Genomic DNA, 23710 nt, shown 5'->3' on the forward strand with positions numbered 1-23710 from the left:
GTAACTTCACAGACTGTTGAAGTGCGGAGTTGTTGTAAACGTTGGCTAACACAGCTAAAGTTATAACTATAATGCTAATGTTACACCTGATGTGAAAGCTACTGAGCAAACGTTCAAATTGTTTGGCCAATATTTATGTAAAATTGAGTTGAAATATGGTGATTTTTGTAGTGGTTTATGGTAAGATGTGGAACAATGATGTTGTGGACTTGAGTAACTTATACCATCTGCTAGGTTATGGTCTCAGTCTGAAGTGGCTTTGATTGGATCACACTACTTTGTTTCTTATGTCCCGCCCTTCTCTGCTTCTGATTGGCTAGCAGTCCTTACCTGGGAACTGCGCATGTGCAACTCCCAACAAAGATTTTGTACAAGTAAGATGCATCACTCTGTAGCTCAAGAGCGGCGCGTACAACACATAGGTTGAAAAGAGGAGCTACAGCAATGTGCAGTATGAGGGGAAAATATGGTGTTTTTTGAAAATTAAACCAAGTAAAACTGTTCTGGTACAACCCCTAAATAAGATTTTGAACCTGAAAATGAGCATAATACCACCTCTTTAATACATAATTGCCATGTTTTTACTACACTTACAGAAATTTCAATGGTAAAATTATAAAATTTGATGCATTTTCAAACTTTATGAATCAACCCCGTCTAAGGTTTTCATGCTTTGGTCTAGATAAACTGCTTCACTGTGTCAAGCACTAAAGACTATAGTGCTGCAGATAAGATAAAAACTCTAATTGTTTCTATATCACAGGTCCATTCTGTCCTAGCAAGAGGTGTGACTCCTTTTATTGAATGTATTGATGAAAGCAGCTCTGGCAATTGGGTCGCACGGACCTGGCCATTCATTTTCATTAACTGCTCGTATTTCTTTAGGCGGCACAGGGATCGAGAGGAGCAGACCATCTGTGAGGCTCACAGTGGAATCATCAGTGCTACTTTTCAAAGGATTACCACACAGTTTATAGGCCAACGCTCGGCTCTGCTCATTTTATCTGATGCATGGTTCTTCCAATACACACTGATATCGAAGCAGAGTATGTTGTTGTGCGAGTCTCAGATTATCAAAGCCTTCATATTACAATATTTACTTAAACACACCTACCTGGATGTCAGATGTGACTTGGTTATTGTCTGAGCTTTATTGCACTGCCTATCTATCTCATTACATTCTGATATCGGAGTAATGTGATAGAGAATGCGTTGCTTCTTACAGACAATGACGCTACTGCATATTCTACTTCAGACACATGTTCCCTGATCTTTTCTCCTGCTGGGTCTTCTGAATATGAATAGACAGGTTGAATGAAATCATGATATCTGTGAATAGTGTCTGTGTCTGAGGGCCACGGCTGACAATAAATGATAGTGAACCCCCCCTCAATCAAAAGTCTCATTATTCAGACAATTTCAGTACATTTATTATTTGCAGCATTTCTTAATTCCCCCGCCTATTCCTTGTGTAAGGAGTATAGTTCGGCAGTCTTGAAGTCAGTTAAAATAGTGGCAGATGTGTTCATGAGGGCTTAATATTTTTCTTTCATCCACAGTCAACACACCCAGTTCAGAGGTTTGCTAGTGGGATAATGGTGTTGTCATATGGCCTACCCATACCCCATCATTCTCAGAGATTGAATAACTACATGAGTAGTAAGTATAAGAAGTTCATTATGAAAGCTCCATGCAAGGCATATTAATCTGTAAAATCCCAATAAAGCCCAAATGTGTATAGCTGCCATTATTGAGCTATGAACATGGAAAAACTAAAAATATCTTCTTAATACACATAAAAGTGCATTATTTTCAACATCTGAAAAGGAATTCAATTCAAAGACCTCTTATTTATCCGTTAGGAACTTCATTCGTGCTGAGCATCAGTGCGTGTACTGTTCCACAAACAGCACAACATACCACACACACATTGTATCTCTGGCCTGAGGGTAGAAGATTGTAATGGCTATGCAGTATGTTAGTGGTGTCTGATGCTATTTGTGTTCCTTTTATTTTAGTCCTCCTGTTGTTAATACTGATAAGTGGTTCCTGCACCTGTCCAATTATATAACTAGACAAACTTAACACGCAACAAGACGCGCTCCCTGTCACCATTACAGCGCCACAGTAGTAGAGACACACCGGTTATATTGTGGAAACACTTTTTTTTTTCAGCACCTACAACGCTGCTGTTTGTTAAAATTATGTAGTAATGATAGCTGAATGTATAGCTGCTGCCTCCCGGACAGCCACCTTAAGGTTTAGATGTTTGTAAGAATATGAGCACATTTACTATCATTGTAAATACAGGTAGGTTTCAACTCACAGAATAATTCCTCCTGCAGGCACTAATTCTTGTACCGCTCTCCAGCCCTTTGGTAAACAAACTACCTTCTGCTATAGCCAAATATTTCAGATTTTGACTCATCAGTCCAGAGCACCTGCTGCTATTTTTCTGCATCCCAGTTCCTGTGTTTCCATGCATAATAGCTAAGTCGCTTGGCCTTGTTTTCATGTTGGCTGTATGACTTTTTGGCCGCATGTCCTCCATGAAGGCCACTTCTGATCAGACATCTCCACACAGTAGATGGGTGTACAAAGTTCAAGGGCTGCACGATTTGGACAAAAAGTCATATTGATTAGATGGAACAAATGGTAGTATGAGTCTACTTGCTTAATAATCAAGAAGGCGGTGAAATACTAACATGTTGAAATGTGTATTTCTAAACTTGAACAAAGTTAAACAATATTTATAACAATAACAAGTAAAACAGATGTAAAACAGAACAAGGGGAGAGTATTCTACAAAAGAGGTGGCTAGAAGCAGCAAATATTAGCGCACATCGTCTAATGCAGAGTCTCTACATCGGTCTCGAATTTGTTAATGCTAAGTCCTAACTTGTCAATCAATGTACCGCCCCATCCAGGCTGTGATTGGTCGGTTGACGATAACTGACTGACAAGCACATCGCTTTATGAAAAGTTGAACATGTTGAACAACAAAAGGCACCAATACACAGGGGCAGCTTGTTCATTAGGGTGACGCACCGCCAAGCTGGGAAAAGCTCTTTTGGGGTGAATTCAGTCTGGTTGTAAATCGCCCAGATCTCTCTCAGACTTTCATGTAAAGGCAGTTTGATTTCGAGCTGCGGCCGCTGCAATGCAATCTCTATGGGTTCCGGGAGGGCTCGCACTTACTTGTTTATGTCACGTGCCCAGCAGCAGAGCCACGCTTCTGCCACCTGAAAACGACTCAGCAGCTTGTTGCTCTCACTATAAGCAGCTGCTGTAGAAAATGTACGTTCAGGCTGAAAATTCAACCGTGGTGTTGTGTTAGGAGATGCCGTGACTTTACCAGCGGTGAGTAAGACACAGTATAAATAATACATGTAATTGTTAAGCGAGAGGAAAGGTCCGCTAACCACTAGGCTAATTTATGCTCCGTAAAATGCCAGAGGCTACGCTAATAACTGTGACTGCAAAAAAAAATATTGATAGTTATTATTAATTGCCCCGCCCTGAGAGATTTGGCAGGAGCCGCCACTGCCAATACAGCTAACGTTAAATGGCCAGTGAGCCAAACCCAAACCTTCCTTATCTTGTCCCTGTTTTCTTCTGTCTTACTGCTTCAGCTGCTGCTGGCGTCTCTCTGTCACAGAGTGAGCGGAGCACCGGTCTTTTTCTCGGTGCTCTGGTGGCAGTCCGACTATGTTTTGAACGATTAGCGGCAGGTGGGGAAGGGAGTTACGGTAGGTTGTTGTCTTAAAGGTTACTGGCACATTGCTCAGAAAACATTTTTCTCATTGCAGTAGGCTCATCTGTTTTTAGAGGCACATGCCAGAGCCCGGTGTGGTCAGATATAATGAGCAGACTGCAGCGCACACACACAGAAGAGTGTCTAACACACTTTTACGGTTTGATTAAATCGCACAGTTTTTGCAGTTATGTAATGCACATTTTAGATTAATTGTGCAGCCCTAGACAGTTTTTTGAAGCTCTGAGCTGATGACACTGTTGGACATATTCCAATTGTGAAAGGAGGTAAGTATGATGTCTTTCATCTGCTGTAGTAAGTTTCATTGGCCAACCAATGCGTCTACGGTCGTCAACGTCGCCAGTTTCTTTGTGCTTCTTCAAAAGAGCTTGGACAGCACATCTGGAAACCTGTCTGCCTTGATATGTCTGCCTGAGTGAGACCTTGCTTATGCAGTATTAGTATTGAACAGTATTAGTCTGTTTCTTACATTTTGGCATTTCACTGACTTGCTGCAATGTAATACGTCCCCTGGCGATCAGATCGCCAGTCAGTGATCTCAAGTAGCCACGATCAGAAAATATGAAAACAGATCGCCCAACTCTATTAAGATGTCTATTTTTTAAATCATTCCTACTTTACAGCTTTTTTTTGCAGAATTGTTGGCCTAAATCTTTTGCTTAGTTCTGTATGTGTTAAAATGAAACACAATGTTAAAACTATGTATTTTCACATGAAATAAGATGATAGATGGATGGATAGATAAAATATGGGTGCTCGATCGTAATCAGCCGATAATGGCTTTAACTAGTTTGATCGGTGGTCTCTAAAAAGGCCGATCAGATGATGCAATACTGGCCAGACAAATTTTCAGCGGCAGCTAAAATGGTTTCACTAAGGGTTCTGAGCAGTTTTCAACGCTAGCTAGCACCAAAGTCCTTTTCAGTCGGGAAGCGATTGATGCGCCCAATTAATCATTTACAATGAGTGTTGAGAAGCAATCGGACAAGTGGAGCAACAAGCAGGAGCGATCATGTGAAACTTATGCGGTTGTGCTCATCTCACACACACGTCACCCGCTACCAGAGTTGAATTGTCTTGACCCACAGCGCATCAGGCAGAGAGAGATTGATCCTTCAGTTTGAGTTTTCTGATGCAAAGAGAGGCGCCACTCAATCAGCTGACTGCCTCTCTCTCTATCCATTTTCGTTTTGAAGAAAGACCTTTTGCTATGTTTTCCGCCTCCAGTCCAGATTAAAATGGCGACTCCGAAGATGTTTAAACGCCGCCAGCCCTCTGGGCAAACACTTTATAAAACAATGACACAGACACTCATTTGGGTTTCTGATTCGGTCTTATGAGTCATGCAAAGCAAAAACATGATGCTATTGACAGAGTTTTAGTTTCAGTATTTTTATAATTTTCTGTGTAAAAAAAAACAAACAAAAAAAAAACACTTGTACTGTGCATGTCGCCATATTTACTTTGCAACGACTCCCAGTCTGTTTTCCGCCACAGTCTCTCTGTACTCCCGAATTACTTTAAGTAACAGTTCCATTTTGTTGTTGGTCAGTACAAAAAAAATACCTGGTGTGATTATTCATCTGTATTAACCTACTTTCTCCTTTCGCCAAATCTTCTGCAACTGCGGAATAGACCATCTGCTTCATGTTTACACCGGCATGTGCACAACCAGTGTATGTGAATGGCCACTAGATGTGTTTTCAGTTATACAGAGCTAAAACGCTGCTCTAGTAGTGTGGATGCAGCCTAACATTACCCTACTCCTCTCTACTCTCATGTCAGCCCTCCTGTTTCCCCGGGATTCTCCTGTATTTTTCTGTTCTCACCCTGTATCCTCCTGTTTAAATGTTTCCCCGTAAATCTCCTGTATTTTTAACCTTTATAATATCAAATAAAAATCTGCTGGCCGTATTTAAAGTGTTTGCTACTCTCTCCTCTGGCAAAGCCGGTGGCAGTAGGCCTATGTAAGAGATGTAGACTGTGCTTCTTGCAAAAGGATTTAATAGATGAAAACAACCCACTAAAATATTAGGCCTACACTAGTGGTAAACCATATGAAATTATAATGGATATAACATTAGTAACTATAAAGAATATTGACAATATACTAACAGTATAATATGGAATTACATTGTACTTTTATTTAAGTTGACAGTTATGACTCCTCTCTGTAGCCCTTTCTCTACTCCCCTCTCTACCCCCTTAAAGCCTTCAGAAACCTGCCTGAGCTTTCCTGAACAAAAAGTGGCTATACTTCAGAGTTTATCATTGACTCACAATGCCTGTGCTCCTTATGTCCTAAATATTTTGGCTACAGCCTTTTCTATTGCAGTTTTTATAGTTGAAGTAAATTTATAAAGATGCTGTGTGTTCTGTTTTTGTAGTTTATCCCACAGGAAAGCTATTGAGCTATAAAAAGTTCACAGTAACCAGGCAAAGGCTGCTATGGTAAGTCTCTAAGACAGAGGGAGTGGAATTGTTACCATGTTTCCTGGTAATAAAATAAACAGTTGTCATTTCATGATACTTTATCATCTATTAACTTTAACACTTAATACATTGTTTTTAGGAATAAATAAAATATACAATATACTGTATAATGCTACATCATAAATAAAAGGCTTCAAATAAACCCAGTGATCGGTATTGGCCTATAGTGCTTTCAGCAATTGTTGATCGACCCAAAAAATTAGTTAGTACAATCTCTTAAATCTGCATATTGATAGGAGAGCTCCTTGTGTACTGTTTTGTATTGATAGTAGTCCTAGTAGCACTTTACATCACACACCTAGTCAGCAGGAAACGCCTCTATAACTCCGGCACTGAGCTTTTTACTTTAATACTTGATTAACAAATCTCCAATTTTTTTTTTTACTTTTTTTTTTTTCAAAAGCCTAATTTAATTATGCATTTATTCAACAAAATAGCAGGCTAACTATAAACAAAAGTAATTCAATGAGGAAAAATCAACTATTGACAAGTGGTTGAAACTTTCAAACGTGGCATATAAATCAAGACCATGTTTCCATTTAATTAAATTATGGGCCTGTGTTAACAATTTGTTTCAATAAATTATAAAGTTAAGTGCACAGATTGCTAGTTTTGGTTAATTCAAAACAAATCTGCATATTTGACAAATTTTACAGTGCTAAACCAAAATGAAAAGAGAATGTCAGTCAGGAACACCCCTGGTTTAAAAAAAAAAGAAAATCCCTAACTGTGTAGTATGCTAATACAGTTTAGTGGTACAGGTTCTGTTCTCTGTATTGCTCCCAATATTAATCCAAGCAGCATTCAAAGATTCATTGAAGACTCCGATTGAATTCCCCAGCAATCAGAACATAACCCTGCAGTTACATATCATTGAGATATGGAATATACATATTGCAGAAGAGATGCTGCGATAACATAGTTAATAAGAAACCAGACAGGAGGAGACTGGAGGGTGGTGGTGAAGGGGGGAAATGATCATTGCCAAAAACAACTGTATATAGGATTAGGTTAATGCAGCATAAACAGAAACCACAGTGTGTAGCTGTACAGGGAGTTAGCAACATCATGTAGCAGTGTAAACACAAGAAGAATGTAATAATTTCCGAATGAAATGTTGAGGCATCAAGCATGACTAGAAATTGTTTTGGTCAGTTAATGGTCACTTGATGTGTTGTGCATGATCAATCATGGTTAAATAAAGAAAACCACAAGCTGAAAGATACCCGCTTAATTTACTTTTTGGTATGATAAGCATATGAAACCACAACTTTTCCTCTTTTCACTGTACGTTGAACTGTACTATCTTATTCTCATACAGTATTTTCATCTTGAGCAAACACTTCGGTCACTTGTCACAATGTTTCAAGGATACAGGATGACTGGAGTGTACTTGGTTGGGGCGAGAGTGACGTCACACTTTTGAGCTCAGGGAGAAATGACAGTTGTGTTTTGTTGAACAATGTAATCTACAGTACTATAAGCATGCTATTAAAACTAAGTAATCGGGGGGATTTTTGATTATCAGGAAAATCAGTGTACTTAGTAACCAGTATTCGTAGGTGCCTGTAAAAACAGATACTTTACTGTAAAGATGAATGATCCACGGTCACTCTGACCCACAGTGCAAACTTAATTTCCCATATCGTTGTGGCATGTGCCAATGCTGTGTGTGCAGAATGAATTTCAAAATAAGAGATTCAATACACACAGGCCACATTTTCCAGCTTTCTCCATCTGTTGTGAGGTTGTTTGTGGAGCTACTGAGGCTTCTGACAGGTGCCTTTACCCATCCCACATGCAGCTGCCAAAGAGCCTGTCAGCAAACAAAAGAGGAATTGGCATATAACAAAGAACAGCTGGTGAGTGCTAATATACAGGCCCACTGAAGTGCCAAGGCCTCTGTGGTACACACATGTATGCTCTGAGACATGCTCAACCTCAGATTTCAGTCCCTCCAGAACCTCTAGACAGGCTTGCTGTCTTAATCCTATATCTGGGTTCATACCAACACCACCTGTGTTTCCATACTTTCATCCAAAGGGTAATTTTTAGGCAAAACATACAACTAACATGTAATTGGATGTTGATGGGCAGAACGAGGCAATAGCCAATTTTTGACAAATGAGAAAACGAGGACACTGAAGACAATAAGAGCAAATATTTCTGGTTGTGGAGAAGCATAAATCTGGTTTGGATGGTGTGTGATGTCTTTGACACCAGGTAACTGTTGTGATCACTATCCTAGTAAATGCATATAGCGTGTGAGGAAAAAGGCAAAAGGAGCTACAAACATTGCAGTGTGCAGGGACCATTTCTCTAATAGACTTCAATTGACCAAAGAGGGGGAAAAAAGTAATGTGGAATTAGATTTTTAGTTAACAAGTACAAAGTTCAGTTACTCAAATGGTGCATTATCGTAGTGTATTCACTCTCCTTGTAGCTCTTGTCTAGTCTCCACTATCTCCTGAGAATAATATCTGGCCATGTAGCAAAGATGCTTTATTAGGTTCACTAGCTTGACTGCTGTTTGATGCTGGTCAGGGAGCTTAGCTTACAGTGGCTGTTTTAGAGCTTTTTCACTAAAAATAGCTGCAGCTGGAAACCAAATATTTGCTTTGTTAGAGGTGAGGGGAACTGAAGGGTCGGGTGAAAATTTTGGTTGGTTGGTTTGTCACTTCATCAGCTTCCTCACCTCTTTCACATTATACATAGCCATTTGAGCCACTGTTAATATTGATTAGTGCAGCTTTAAATATGACTGACATGGCTGAGCAATATGGCCAAAAATGTTAATCGATAATCATCACGATAAATGTCAAGCCATTACTCCTTTCAAGTTTAAAGGCTGAGTTTTGCTCTTGAGTGAAAGTTGAAGAAACCAGACGGTTAATTGTGGTTTGAAACTATTCTCTATAACATAACCATAACACTTGTCAAACAGTGAATCACTTAACAAAACATTCAAAACAACGATGATAGATAGAAGATGATACAATCTTTATTCAACACAAAAATATGTACAAATAAAATTCAGTAAAATATAATTTATTTTTTTCCTCAACAAAATAAATATCTTAATAAAAAAAGTAAATGCTGATTAATACATGATTCATATTAATTAAATTGAACATTTATTGAACATTGTTTATATTGAGGAAAATTATATTGCAATGATTATCGTTTATCGACCAACCCTGACAAGAGATGTGACTGACACCTGAGTAAACCTGTCTATATTCTGGTTCAACATCGAAGTGTTAAGTACATGAAAATATAAGAATTTTGTTTTAATGGAGGCTAAAACTTGATCAAATTCTCTATCAGTTTTAGGCTCAAATCCTGCAACACAGTTATCATTCCTTGTTTAAACCTTATATCTCTATCTGTCACCTTCTGCTTCAGTTCCCCTCTGCCTCAATCCGCAATACCCAGATAAATCAAACAAAAACCACAGACAAACAGCCAAGCTCCATCTGTATTCAGTCAAACTGGGGGTCCCGGCCAGGTACACAACCCTGTGATGTCACATTAAAGCTGCAGGAGTCTGGGGATCTGGAAAAGAGATGGGGGAGCGCAGGAAGTAGGACATGCAACAAGAGGGTAAAATCAGCTTAGAAAATTTCCTCAAGGGGCTCTGAAGGTATCTTCACACAAACAGCTGCCACACACATGCTCGCTCACACACGCACACAGATGTACGGCACAATGGCTTTTGTGATCCATAAGGAGAATGATAAGGGGGGCGTGTGGCAGGGAGAAGACTATAGATCTCAATGCAAATTCTGTCTCCTGACAGAGTGAAAAGACTATTCTTTAGGGGAAAGCATGCTGCTGTGGCAGTAGCGGGCGACTTCACTGGGGCGAAAGAGGAAAGCTGGTAAACAAGAATTAAATGATGAGTGTGCGCCGAGGCTGCCGGCATGACATTTCTGCTCTGTGAGATTAATAATGAAGGAGATTACAGGCACCTCAATGGGGACACACAAATGAGACAAAACCCAGGAAGATTATTAGAAGGCTGACAGCCCACGTCAAATAACAGAGAGCCCCAGACAGCTGTTGTGAAATTAATATTTTATGGCCTTCCATCAAAAGACCGCAAGGAGGGATCTCACTACTCACAACGTTGTTGACTTTATATCGACAAAACTAGGGTGCCCTTGTATTGAAAGTATTTGTCAGTTGTTATTCTCACTATATAATGAGGGAGACTGTCACTGTATCATGGAGGGTACAGAGTATGGAATAATGAATGTAGGATACAAAAGAGTTATATTGTTTTTTACAAACCTCAATGCCTAAACCTGAATCAAATGAGACACCAGGTTTGCCGTAGGAAGCAAGCAAGGCAGGGCAGGAACATCTGAGGAGGCAGGAAGACATAGGAGGGGGCAAGTTGAGGTCAGGAATGACTTGTATGCCAATAAAGACAATTTACTATGTTTATAATAAGCTATGATACAATTCAGAAAATCGTTTGGAGGCACTCGCATATTTTGTCTTATCTTTTCAAAAAGGGAAATAAATCTTTCTTTGCCATTTACAGCCGGCTGGAGGCAGACTAACACGTCTGAACACCGTTAGCATGCTCCTTTTTATAGTCTTCAAGTAATGTGGTAAGGAATCTTGATGTAGACTGACAGTGAGACAGGATCAAACAGATGTGGATTGACAGGTGAATTTAATTTGCAAGTTTTCTTTCCCCCCCATTTAGCTCTGAGTGTTGATTTTGATTTCTGACAGACATCAGATTCCACTCACTACACCCCCCTCCCAACCCAAAAAAAGAAGAGAGGCTGCGAAGCTGCAGATAGACATCTCATAGACCGTTTTTATAGCTTCTCTTAAACAGACAATGCATTTCTTTAAGCAAAGCCTAAAAGTGTCATGGAAGAGCAGGGTAACATGTTTGTTTTTCCCCACCTTAAGGGACAGGATGTGCATTTGACATACTGTATCCGCATAACTGGCTAAACAGTCCCAACAGAAAAATAATTGCCTCTTTTGCAGATGTGGCAATTCCCTATGACAGGGCCTGGTGAAATGTAAGCCATTATGGTCACATAGTATTGCTGGTATTTGAGCATGAGGCCAAATGTAAATAGGCTGTGACGGGTGGTGATACAGTTATGTCAGGCTCCATCTCAGCGTAGCCGGAGGTCATTTAGCTTTGCAAGAATTCACCCGCCATGTTTGTGTGTTACAATGAGAAATAGAATCCATTGCTTTTTATTTGCTTAAATGCATTTCATTTCACCACAATATGAACCCCATAATACATACAGCAGTGCAGCAGCATATTTTAGATGCAATATGGCAGTTTGAAGTATATCTGCCCCATTCAAGAAGCTCCAATGATTACCATGAAATGTGTTGTTTGATAGCTTTAGTGTATCCTAACCAACAAAATCAACTCTGTTGTCACCACTGACTACACAATCAACAGAAGGGAATAGCCAGCTTTTCAACATTAGTTTGTTCGGTCCAACATTAAAGCTTTTTTGGCTTTTTCCCTTTCCTTTATTGTATTATATAAAATCTTTTTTGTGCATGCAATAGGTTTGCAAAGTGAAAAAGCCCAAAGTCCACCCCAAAGGGAGTTACCATATCCCACAGAAAACACTGCTCCTGAACTGCCTGAAAACAGCTCGACTGTCCAGCCTTTACTTCCGTAATCTATCTGCGTCACTATGTAACATACGTCGTAATGCTCGCCTAGCAGCAAGTGTGGCACACAAGCAATGTTAGTCTAAATCTTATAAATGCATGACAACATTGCTTAGAACATCAGATGTGTCTTACTGTTGATGTTTGCTACACATTGTTGTAATTTATTTATTTCTTGGCTAAATATGAAATTAAAATGCTGTTAGATACCCTCCAGGCAGTCAGTGGACACAAAGTTACTGTCATGTAGAGAGTTCACAGTTAAAATGTTAGATATGAAGGATACATTTGTTACAAATTAAAAAGTTATCAATCTGAAACGTCTTGCTCCAGTCTAGGTTGCGATGCTGGTTCGGGTTGTTCTGCCTGTGTTTTGGGATCAGACTTGGGCCTGTATGACTGAACCAAAGCCGTGGTTACTGGCTGAAGCAGCTTTGTTTTGGATCACATTACCTTGCTTGTGTCAAGTAGGTTGAGATCCCAGCGCTCTAACAAATCATGTCTCATGAGACTGTAAGGTACTTTCAAACCCTGTGTGAATGGAGCATGAGATGTAGTAATTTTAATCATTAGAGTAAACACAGGTGGACGTCTAGTTGCCTGCTATGTCTGTAGAAACTGTAAAAACCAAGTAAAGCCTTTTAATGTAAGCTTCATAGGCCTTATCACTAGAGAGAAGTCCGATTCGGATTTTGTAAAAGACTGACTTGCCGATACCAATTCGATACCTCCGATCAGGATTTTTTTGGGCCGATACCGATCACTGGGTCTATTTGGAGCCTTTTATTTATCATGTAGCATTATACAGTATACTGTATATTTATTTAATTGGTCCTAAAAACAATGTATTAAGTGTTAAAGTTAATGGATGATAAAGTATCATGAAATGACAACTGTTTATTTTATTACCAGGAAACTGGTAATAAAATTCTGCTCAATCTGTGTTAGAGACTTAAACCATAGCAGCCTTTGCCTGGTTACTGTATCTTATAGCTTAACAAATATAGCTTTACTGTGGAATAAACTACAAAAACAGAACAAACAGCATCTTATAAATTTACTGCAACCATAAAAACTGCAACAAAAAAGGCTGTAGCCAAAATATTTAGCAGATAAAGGAGCACAGGCATCATGAGTCGATGATAAACTCTGAAGTAGCTGCTTTTTGTTCTGGAAAGCTCAGGCAGGTTCTGTGGGCTTTAGGGGGGAGAGAGGAGCAGAGAGAGGGAGAAGGGCTACAGAGAGGAGTCATAGGCTAACTGCCTTCAGTGAGATTTGAAAATAAGGAAAATTTAAATAAATAAAAATAGGGTACAATGTAAATTCCATATTATACAGTCAATTGTTAATATTACATAGGCTACTATATTCATTATAATTTCATATGGTTTGCCATTAGTAGGCTATAGGCCTTATATCATTTCAGTGGATTGTTTTCATTTTTTATCCTTGTGCAGGAAGCACAGTCTACATATCTTACATGCTGCCACCAACTTTACCAGAGGGAGAGTAGCAAACACTTTAAATGCGGCCAGAAGGTTTTTATTTGATTTCATAAAGGTTAAAAATAAGGGAGATTTCCGGGGAAACATTTAACGGGTGGATATCGAGTGAGAACGGAAAAATACGGGAGAATCTGGGGGAAAACGGGAGGGTTGACAAGAGAGGAGTAGAGAGGAGTGGGGTAATGTGAGGCTACATCCACACTGCTACGTTTTTAGTTTCATAACGAAAACAATCTTCTCCATCCACAGCAGCGTTTTAGCTGCTTATTAGAGTTGATCTCTGTCTATATTAGAACTACTGAAAACACACACCTAGTGGCCGTTCAGGTAGCTACACTGGGCTTGCGCGTGCCAGTGTAAACATTAAGCAGACTGTGTACTCCGCAGTAGCAGATAATTTAGTGAAAGAAGAAAGTAGTACAGACCAAGAACCACACCAGGCTGTTTTTGCATTGACCGACAGCGAAGTAGAACTGTTACTGAAGTAACACGGGAGTACGAGAGACGGCGGCGGCAAACAGACTGGGAGTTGTCGCAAAGTAAATACAGCGACATGCACAGTAGGCTAGGCTTATATTTTAATAAAAATACCAAAACTAAAACTCTGTAAAGCATCGTGTTTTTGCTTTGCATGACTGATAAGACCGACCCACAAAGCCAAATGTGAGTGTGTGTCATCGTTTTATAAAGTCCTCTGTTTTGTCCATCGGGTCAGCAGCATTTTCAAACAAACATCTTCTGATTTTAATCTGGACGGGAGGCGGAAACGTAGCAAAAGGTCTCCGTTTTGTAACAAAAACAGAGAGAGAGATGCAGTCAGCTGATTGAGTGGCGCCGCTCTTTGCATCAGAAAACTCACACTGAAGGATCAATCTCTCTCTGTCTGATGTGTCTGTTAAACTCCGGTTGTGGGTGGCGTGTGAGTGAGATGAGCACAGACAGCCACAGTTTCACATGATCGCTCTTGCGTGTTGCTCCACTTGTCTGATTGCTGCTCAACTCGAATTGTAAATGATTATGTGGGCGCATTAATCCCTTCTTGTCTGAGAAGGTCTTTGGTGCTAACTAGCTTTGAAAACCGCTCAGATAGCGTAGTGAAACATTTTAGTTGCCGTTGAAAATTGGTCTGGCGAGTATTGCATAATCTGATCGGCTTTTCATATCAGCCTTTTTAGCAACCACCGATCAAACTAGTTAAAGCCATTATCGGCTGATTATGATCGGTCACCGATTGATCGGAGCACCCCTAGTATATTCCTAATAAAACACTGACTATTTAAGGGGCATTATGTAAATTTCAGCAGCCACTAGTGGTGCGGTTTTAAGATTACAACCAGGCATGTGCTCGTACTTATACTTGCTTGAACTCATGAGTAAGCATTATCCAAAACACAACCGCTTTCTAACAGAGATCCCACAATCAACGCTGAAACACCAGCATGCCGGCTCTGTTACTATCTGCTTTCCCAGCTGAGACTATTAATAACAGCGCAGCGACCCGCATATTGGCACAATACTTTGGTAAAAAAGGCAGTGTGGCAGCAGCTATAGACAGCTTCATACAACATGCTGGTAAACTCCCACTACAATGTTACAGTAATATTTTTATCAGTTTGAGGTTGAACTAATCCATGCTCATTACATGATAACTAGGGCTGACCCCGAATAGTCGAAGATTTGATGCTTCGATGGGCGGAGCCTGATTTGACTATCAATCTCACAGTCAAAGCTTTACAGGGAAACAAGTATCATGCCATTTTGGCAATATGGGTTGCTCAATGCCTGATTTTACATAGAACTACCAGTTTTCTCCCAATAAGTTAATATACAGCCTATTACAATATACATTTCAATGTTTAATGCTGTAAATAAACATGTGAAGAATTCAGCCAACGTGCTACATCGGCGTTGGCTCGCCTGCTGCTTTTCAGTAACTATTGTGTATCTTTCACCGGAGGCTCAGCAATGTGGGCACAGCTAAATGTATTGGATGATAATGAATAAAATAAAGAGATTGTTGTCACACTTTATAACAGTTAGACCGCAGTAAGTAACTTTACTGTTGGGTTAGTGGATGGGTCTTCCTCTGTGTTGTGTTTTTCATTTAGTTGCAGTAGCTTATTAGGGGTGTGGAAAATAATTGATTTTTTTGATGCATCGCGATGTGGACTTGGACGATTATGAATCGATTTCACAAATGTCAATCAATTTTCTAGAGGTTAATTGATAACGTAATGTTGACGGAACGATAAAAAGGCGGAACTCAGAAATGTGGAAGTGCAGCTACGGACCGTCTGTGCGTTGCACACAACAGAGACCTGTGGGTCTCCCTGTTTGGCAAAGACAGACAGCTGTTGATTGAGTGACTGCTGCTACTAAACTTTACACATGATTAATGCACAACTAACGTTAATGATTTTAACCCACACACTGGTGCAGCACAGTAGCGATTAGCGAGCGTCCTCTCCTCCTTCAAAGGACAGCTACGTGACAGGCACCGTAGGTGACGGTGAAAGCGGTGGCGCTGACGAAAAGATGAGCGCTACGTTTCAGTCTGACAGTAAGGCTACATTCAGACTGCAGGCCTTAATGCTCAATTCCGACTTTTTTTCTCAGATACGATTTTTTTTTTTTGACAGTTCACATTATAGTTTAAATGTGGCCCACATCAGACTCCAGTCTGAACTGTCCGTGGCCTGAAAGTGACCCGCATGCGCAGAATAACACAACATCACATGCAGCACGCTGTTGCAGGCTACAGAAGTAAACACTGAGCAACAGAGGTTACCTCCAGTTAGCTCGCGGGACATTCACGTTTTTCATTGTCCTCTCACGGGTCCATTTCTCCCAAATTATGACAAGTGTTCACAACTTTCTGTTATTTTCTTTACGGTTTCTGGCGCTGGACAACGCAACTGCCCCACAACAGTCTCTCTCTACCCCCGACTGTATCCGCTCGGACAAGTAGCATGCACGTAACTCAGAGAGCCCCGGTCTGGTGAATTTTAGGTATAAGAAAAGGAATTTGTGAGCAGATGATAGCGAGGTAGAGAAGGAAGAGAGCCACATGTTTGATAAAGGCTTTTGTGGAGCTTTTTCGTTTAGCGCAGCCCCATCTACAGCAGAACAACTGCTCTACGGTGCAATAAACATCCCAAACAATAACAAAAATCCCTGTTACACTAGTGTAAACATGCCCGAAGTCACAGCTACAGAATTTCACTCAGTGACACTCTTGAAAGTGACTGCTTTTAAATCAGTCGCTCTCCTCTCACCCACTCACGGCATGAGTGGTTGAGCATGCATCTGTCTTTTGTCTTTTCACTGCAACTCTGCATCTCAATGTAACGCTATATATTTATTACTTCGCATACTGTGATGGTTAAACTTTGCAATCAGTCCACTGTTCACCTGCGTGCTGAACTGTGCGGGGGGGGGGGTGTTCATGACAAAAAAAAGTTTCAAAACATCCCTCTGCTGTTTTCTAACGAATCACAACCTGTTATAGCCTCAAAAACGGATAACATGGACTAGAAGAGGATCCATATGAGGATTTGTAAGTCCAGCGTGGATGGCTCAGTCTGAGAGAGAGAGGGAGGGGAGAGAGTGGGAGAGGGAAAGAGGTGTGCGAGTAGCCAGTCCTTGTGAGATGACTACTAATGATAACATTTTTAGTTTTAAATTAAACTAACAAAGGAAAGTTTTCAATAAAAGTTTATTTAAAGCCCGCCTCCAGTGTATTTTGACATTTCTATGATATTTTATATTTTTCTGAGTCATTTCCTTACAATGTTGATTACCCACATAGTTTGCCAAATATTTTTGGCAAACTTTTGCTCAAAATTGCAAAAGTTACTTAGTTGTTAAAACAGGGTTGTGACGTATGATTATAGTAATTCCGTAAGTCATACATCATTCTCCAAACTTGCGCAGGCGCGCTGTCATGCCTTGTTAAAAACTGTCACCCCGTCACGCCTCGTTAAGTCAGATCAAACCGATAAACATCATTGTGAGCTAACTAACCAATTTATCATGTAATTTACTTAGAACTTACAGTAGGTCTCTCTGTCTGATGGTTGGTTTGTCTTTCTAGTTTAGTTAGCTAAGTTAACTAAGTTGTAGTTAGCCAGGTGTAGTTAGCTAGCATAGTTATTGCAGAAAGTTGGCTAAAAGAGGGTCTTTATTTTTTAGTTTCCTCCTCTTGGTTTAGTGTGCTGTTCATTTTCATCATGGCATTTGTGCGTGCGGTGTTGGATGACAGAAAACGTGTCGCACTTTCACCTGCCACCGTCTTATATACAGTCTGCAACATGCATTTTACTGACGGCCATTTTACCAATGCATCGGCGGAGGCACCCACCACACCCCCGCGGTAAAGTAAGCGCACCATAAAACGTAGTGGGAGTTATCGTGTGCAGTGTGTGACAAGACCATCGACTGTATGATTGATAACAGCTGATACGCGCACATTAGTTTCTTTCATGGGTAAGTAATAGCTACTCCTGCCAGACAGTAAAGTGTACTAAACATTACAGTCTAGTGATGTTAACACAGCATATCGTTAGTGAACACTCCAGCCGGTCAGTTTTTGGTTGTCATGGTAATCTATTACGTCCGACTATTAACCACACCCCCGTTCTCTGTTTGAGAAAGAACGTTAACCAAAAACGACAGTTAAAACTGGCTGGAGGGGGGCTTTAATGAAAAATTAAAAAAGTAAAGTTATTACACTACTACACCACCATTACATTTCTCCTGTCGCGCACCCCCTAGAGGCAGATCATGCACCCCTAGGTGTGCGCGCACCACACTTCAGGAACTGCTGTTAGTGGACTGCATTTTGTTAGCTGCGGTGTTGTCGCTGTGGTTGGAGAGAGGCCCGGGAGTGTACCCAGGGCTACATCCTGACCCGGTGTCCTCGCATAAGAAGCAGAATAGTGGCTGATGCAAGCAACAGAAAACAGGTGTGTGCTTCATTTCTAAGTGAGGCTACAACCAATTGACAATAAGGTAGTGAAAATTTGATTAAATACGTGATTTTATTGAAAAACTACATATAGCCCCTTTTTTAATAACTTTTAGACTGCACAAGGATACAGGACCTTCTCTCACTCAACAGATCTCAAAGTAAAGTTCTCCAGGTTCAAGACTGTTAAACCAACTTTCATGTTTCATGTGAAATTCATATTTTTTTTCACAGTAAAAACTTTGACCATCACAAGACTATTTTCTGATTAACTTCAATTTCTAGGCACAATCATGTAATTTACTCAGTAACATCATTAACTAACCTCTGATGGAAGTTTTTGCCAAAGAAGTACACCATTGACTGGCCCATGGTTTACCATTTTCATCAAGGCACAGATCTGTTCTCATACTGTCCTTTGCTCTTTGGAGAACTGTTATGGTACATCTTTGGAAGTGCACATTTATACAACATTTCCTGTATCTCTATGACAAACATTAAAAATAAGTAATGAACATTATTTTAATTGTAAATTTATAAACTTTACAAACATCTGTACATTTCTTATATTTTATATTCTTTGTGTGAGCTGTCTTCTGGTTCTCATCAAAAACCACCAAGAATAGGAAATTAAACACGGTATTCATATTTGAAAGAAATATTGAGCTGTGGATCATTGGTAGAATTAATGGAATGCATTAGTCCAACAATATGACCACACATGAATGTCGGTCAGGTCCCTCTGTGTTTCTGATCATCAAAAGAAATATTAGCCAAGCTATTCAGCTTATACTATTGAATGGAATCAAATTCACAATATGCCTACAAGACCTTTGTGTGTGGGTGAGGACTATGGAATAGAATAAGAGAATATTAGATAGGGCTACCATTCATATTCATGTTACAATACAGTGTCCCTTTTTCTTTCCAATAATAGGACAGCTAACAAAGCCAATCCGTGCCATAAAGCCTGTGATGTTACACCCACTTGTCTTTTATCTGAGTAGCAGCATGTTATGCCAATGCTGAGTGGTGCCTGGAAAAAAATAAAACACAGTTGTTTTATTTTGCTTAAAACAACAACGTGCTCAGAGTTTCCAGTATAGAAGTAGCTCTTTTCAAAAAGAGCTCACAAATAAAATGCATTTAGAACTGATAACCCTCAAAATAGGTTGGGGCAGGAAACCTCTCCAACTGATATTGAACTTGCAAACACCTGTCTTTACCTCAGATTGTGCTGCCTAAAGTAAACCTGTGTCTGTCTAAACAAACTTTTAAAGGGGCTATATGTAGGTGTTTTTTTTTGTTTAAAGAAATCACATCAATTAATTCTTTAACTGTTTGTGAATGGGTTAAAAATAGGGCTGAATGATTTGGGGAAAAATCCAATTGTGATTTTTCTGCCAGATATTGCAATTTTTTGTTGTTGTTGAAGTTTTGCTAAAGTTCAATATTCACTGCCAGTCTATTTTTGACTGAAGCCGCATCAAGCAGCACAGAGCAGATGAACCAGACAGGAAGTCAGACAGAGAATGGCATAGAGAACAGGAAGCGCATGCCGCTTGTGATTGGCGAGCAGATGTGTCACACAAGGATGACAACGGAATGCATTTGTAACTGCACAACTGTTTAAAATGTATCAGATGCTCTGTATAACTAAGAGATAAAATAACAAAGTTTTATGTGCTGAAGGCCATCAGGCCAAACGAGAGTCAGATCGGCGTCGGGAGAAAAACAAGACACGGTCAACATCAGAAAGGTCCTTGAGTCGTCAAGAGACCTCTGCTTTCTTTTGGATATCAAAACCGACCCAGAGTTGACTTTCATCCTTTTTGACAGGTAGACAACTAACATTACTGCAAAGTGTGTGAAATATATTGTGATTTTGTGTTTTAGTTGGCTCTAATTTAACATTAGCTTGCTAGCTAACGCCGACCAATTGCTAACGTTATCCAGTGCAAAATAATGTAGTTGTAACGGTACAAAGCAAATGTGGACAATTTGTTTATACAAGCCAGTAGTGGTGTTTGCTTCATAACATTAAATTTAGATTTATTGTTTTACTGATACTCAGGTTCACAACTTCTCCACCGGTCTCAGTCGCTGTAACTTAACGTGACATACATAATGTACATAACGGTGCCGGACAACAAAACACGTTACTTATTACTGTTCTGTTTTACTAAAGTGTGGCTCATTTATAATATACAGTCTCGCTCAGTAACCATTTTTGTTATCATCCAATACATTTTTGCTATGTTGACATTGCTGAGCCTCTCTGGTGAAAGCTCTATCATGTTGGCTAACAAGTAGGGGTGGGAATCACCAGAGGCCCCACGATACGATATTTTCACGATACTTTGTCACGATACGATATTATTGCGATTTTAAACATATTGCAATTTATTGCAATATTTTATCTTTTTCCCAACTTCAAATTGTGTCCACAAAGAAATTCTTTTTCTTGTGGACTGAAAAAGCAATTTTGTTAGTGCCAAAAACAAACTTCTCAGGTACAATTTATATAATAAAAGATCGATACTTCATGTTTGTGTTACGATACGATATTGCTTAGCAAAATCTCGCGATACTATGCTGTATTGTTTCCCCCCCCTCCCCCCCCCCTCCACCCCTACTAACAAGCATGGATTAGTTCAGCATCAAGCTGATAAAAATATTACTGTAACACTGCATTGGTTCATTCATTAGTTCATCTGAGTTTCCAGCATTGTGATTCCGTCTCTTATGTCTATTTTCGCTGATGTAGAGTGCTCAGCCGTGAGTTTGAGCATTCGTAGTGGCTGCAATCTGAAACCTCACTGATAGATGCCACTGAAAACTCTACATGGCCCCTTTAAGACCTTCATCGATAGACCTTGTCGAGCACCACTGTGGAAGACAAAACATCAAAATAATTAATTTGATAATGGCCCATGTCTGTGCCTTTAACTGTGACTTGCCAACTCAGTCTCTACCAGCTGGTAACCATTTATCTTTTACTGATTGCTGATTTGTTTACCAAGCAAATTGTTTCCTATGTGGCTACAAGCCAGTCACATTCCCAAACTGGCAAAGAGGCAAGGGGTGTTCCTGTTATGCAAATGGATATTTAGCCCATAAACAGGAGAAGAGCATCTAACGTTGTGTACTATATATAGAGGTTTTAACTCAAACTGTGCCTATTTAATGTGGCATGTAAACACAAAAAATACAATAAAAAGAAGATGAGCAATAAGATACACCAGTATAAAGTCTTTGTTCATTGCTCTGTAAATAAACATTTTGAGATTAAAATATCCCCCTTTTTGTATTTTTTTTGTTTTTTGAGAACATTAACATTACCTCCTCTTGACTTAATTACTAATATGACAATAAAAAAACAGATGAAATGTTGCATTTCATTGAAATGTCTTATAACAGGACTGGTTACATCATTCTGCCTATTCAGAGCTATTTTCCCCCCACATTATCAGAATCTTTAGTTAAATGCCTATTTATTTTGAGTAAACACTAGAGAAAGTAACCTGATGGAGCAGGACAAACATTGGCTATTAAGTTGGGTAACTTGGCTTGCTAACATAATTACAAATGTAAGCCAGCCTTGCTTTAGGTCAAGCTGGCACACTCTATCCATGTGTGTCATAAGTGTCCATGTTATACAGTAATAATGCCTTCTAATTTTGCCCTGATACTGAAAAGCAAAGGCAACTCTGAATTGTAGACGGACATCTCTGCTTCATCATCACTCTCCCTATACTCGGACAGGGGTGGGTGGGTGTGTGTGTGTGTGTGAGAGAAATCACTTATTTAACAAGCAAACTGTCTATGCAACAAGAGGCACTTTCAATATTGCCATATGCTAATTGTACGCTGGCTAACGCAGTCTGTGTCAAAGAAAGGGGCTAACTGAAGGCCATGTCAGACTGAATAATGGAGTGGTAATGAAATTGACTCTAAATCTAAATATCAGGCTTATATATAATAAAAGGACAACAAACTGTTATCTGTGGCTGCATTTTGGTCTGTGACTAATAGCCTAATTTCCTTTACAAAGATGCCTGATCAGAGCCTGAGTTATCTTTTCAGATGCTCATATGGACAAATTTGTCCATAATAGATGTGTCCTGTTTCCAAAAGATGCTTGCCTAAACAAAATCACATGCACTTAACATAATGAAAAATAGCTACTCTGTAATGGCTGTTACAACATGACTAATACAGCCCTCCAAAAGCAACTTTAATTGATTGCACTGCAGTATAGCAGTGATGCTCATAACTTTACATACTTTATGAGATGTCTTTGTTCTCTCTGTGCTCATATCCCCAGGTGCCTAAAGAGCAGAGGGCATACCTGAGGAGTTTTAAGCTCAAGGGTATCCTAGATAATTATTCTCTGCGCAACAACAGAACCACTGCTGCAGAATGTATGAACAGCCAACGATTCAAACTGATATTTACATCTTGCATTTAAAAGGAAAAAAAAGCAAGATTGAAATCCCTAAAAACATTATTGTTAATGCACAAACAAAACCCGGGATCCCTTACCGATGTTAATGTGCCTCCTTACCCTTGTCTAACTCATCCAGCTATCAGTCTATGCACACTGTAGCTACCCAGTGACAAAGCAATCCACTGGAGACAAATCTTCTACAACCAGTGTGCTATGCAGATAGGATATTCAAAAAAAGAGGATTGGGATGACAGTGATGTATAGCCTCTTTGCTATTGGGAGCATCGGTACATTTTGTGGTGAATGTTGCTCCCAATGAGTATTCTACTGCTCTACTTTCTGAATTGTTACGGCTGCCGAGGGCAGCCATCTGTGTGTCACTGCTGCTGTGTTTCTCCCTACATGCATTACACTGTGAGGCGGGGAATTGGCTGGTCTTCGGCAAGTCTGGCTGATCCCGCCTCCCACATCCGACGATCCTGATTGGAGCGGCGCACCAACCCTCTCCAATCGCCGAGCTGCCTGCAGGACCGCCTTCGTGCCTTCCGCCTCAAATAGGCTGGTCTGCTGCTGGTTCGAGGCAGCTACCTTTTGCCATGTAGTTTGCCCCGACGCTGGTCCTAACTTTGAACTCTGTGTGTGCGTATCCTCAGTGGAAACAACCATATCTGTGTTAGTTAGATCTGTGTGTTACTGAGAGTTGGTAACTCACCTGGGCTGATCCCAGTAGTTGGTCTACAGACTTGGGCTAGGGGAAGCTCGTTCACTGATCACTCACACCTGTTAGTAAATACTTGTTTTAGAGACACTAGGTTTAGGGGTGCTGCGCTCCCTGTGTTTTGCTTCTGAAC

At 40.0% G+C, this 23710-nt stretch overlaps 1 long non-coding RNA gene across 1 annotated transcript in view; it reads left to right on the forward strand.

Moving 5' to 3' along the window:
- Nucleotides 1-1559: 1559 nt before the first annotated feature.
- Nucleotides 1560-23710, forward strand: part of LOC123961921 — a 62934-nt gene continuing 40783 nt past the window's right edge. Inside the window, exon 1 of the long non-coding RNA XR_006822805.1 lies at nt 1560-1659. This is a non-coding gene — a long non-coding RNA (uncharacterized LOC123961921). The remainder of the gene's footprint in view (nt 1660-23710) is intronic.

Source organism: Micropterus dolomieu, linkage group LG22 (genome assembly GCF_021292245.1).
Source record: "Micropterus dolomieu isolate WLL.071019.BEF.003 ecotype Adirondacks linkage group LG22, ASM2129224v1, whole genome shotgun sequence".
NCBI classification, from domain to species: domain Eukaryota; kingdom Metazoa; phylum Chordata; class Actinopteri; order Centrarchiformes; family Centrarchidae; genus Micropterus; species Micropterus dolomieu.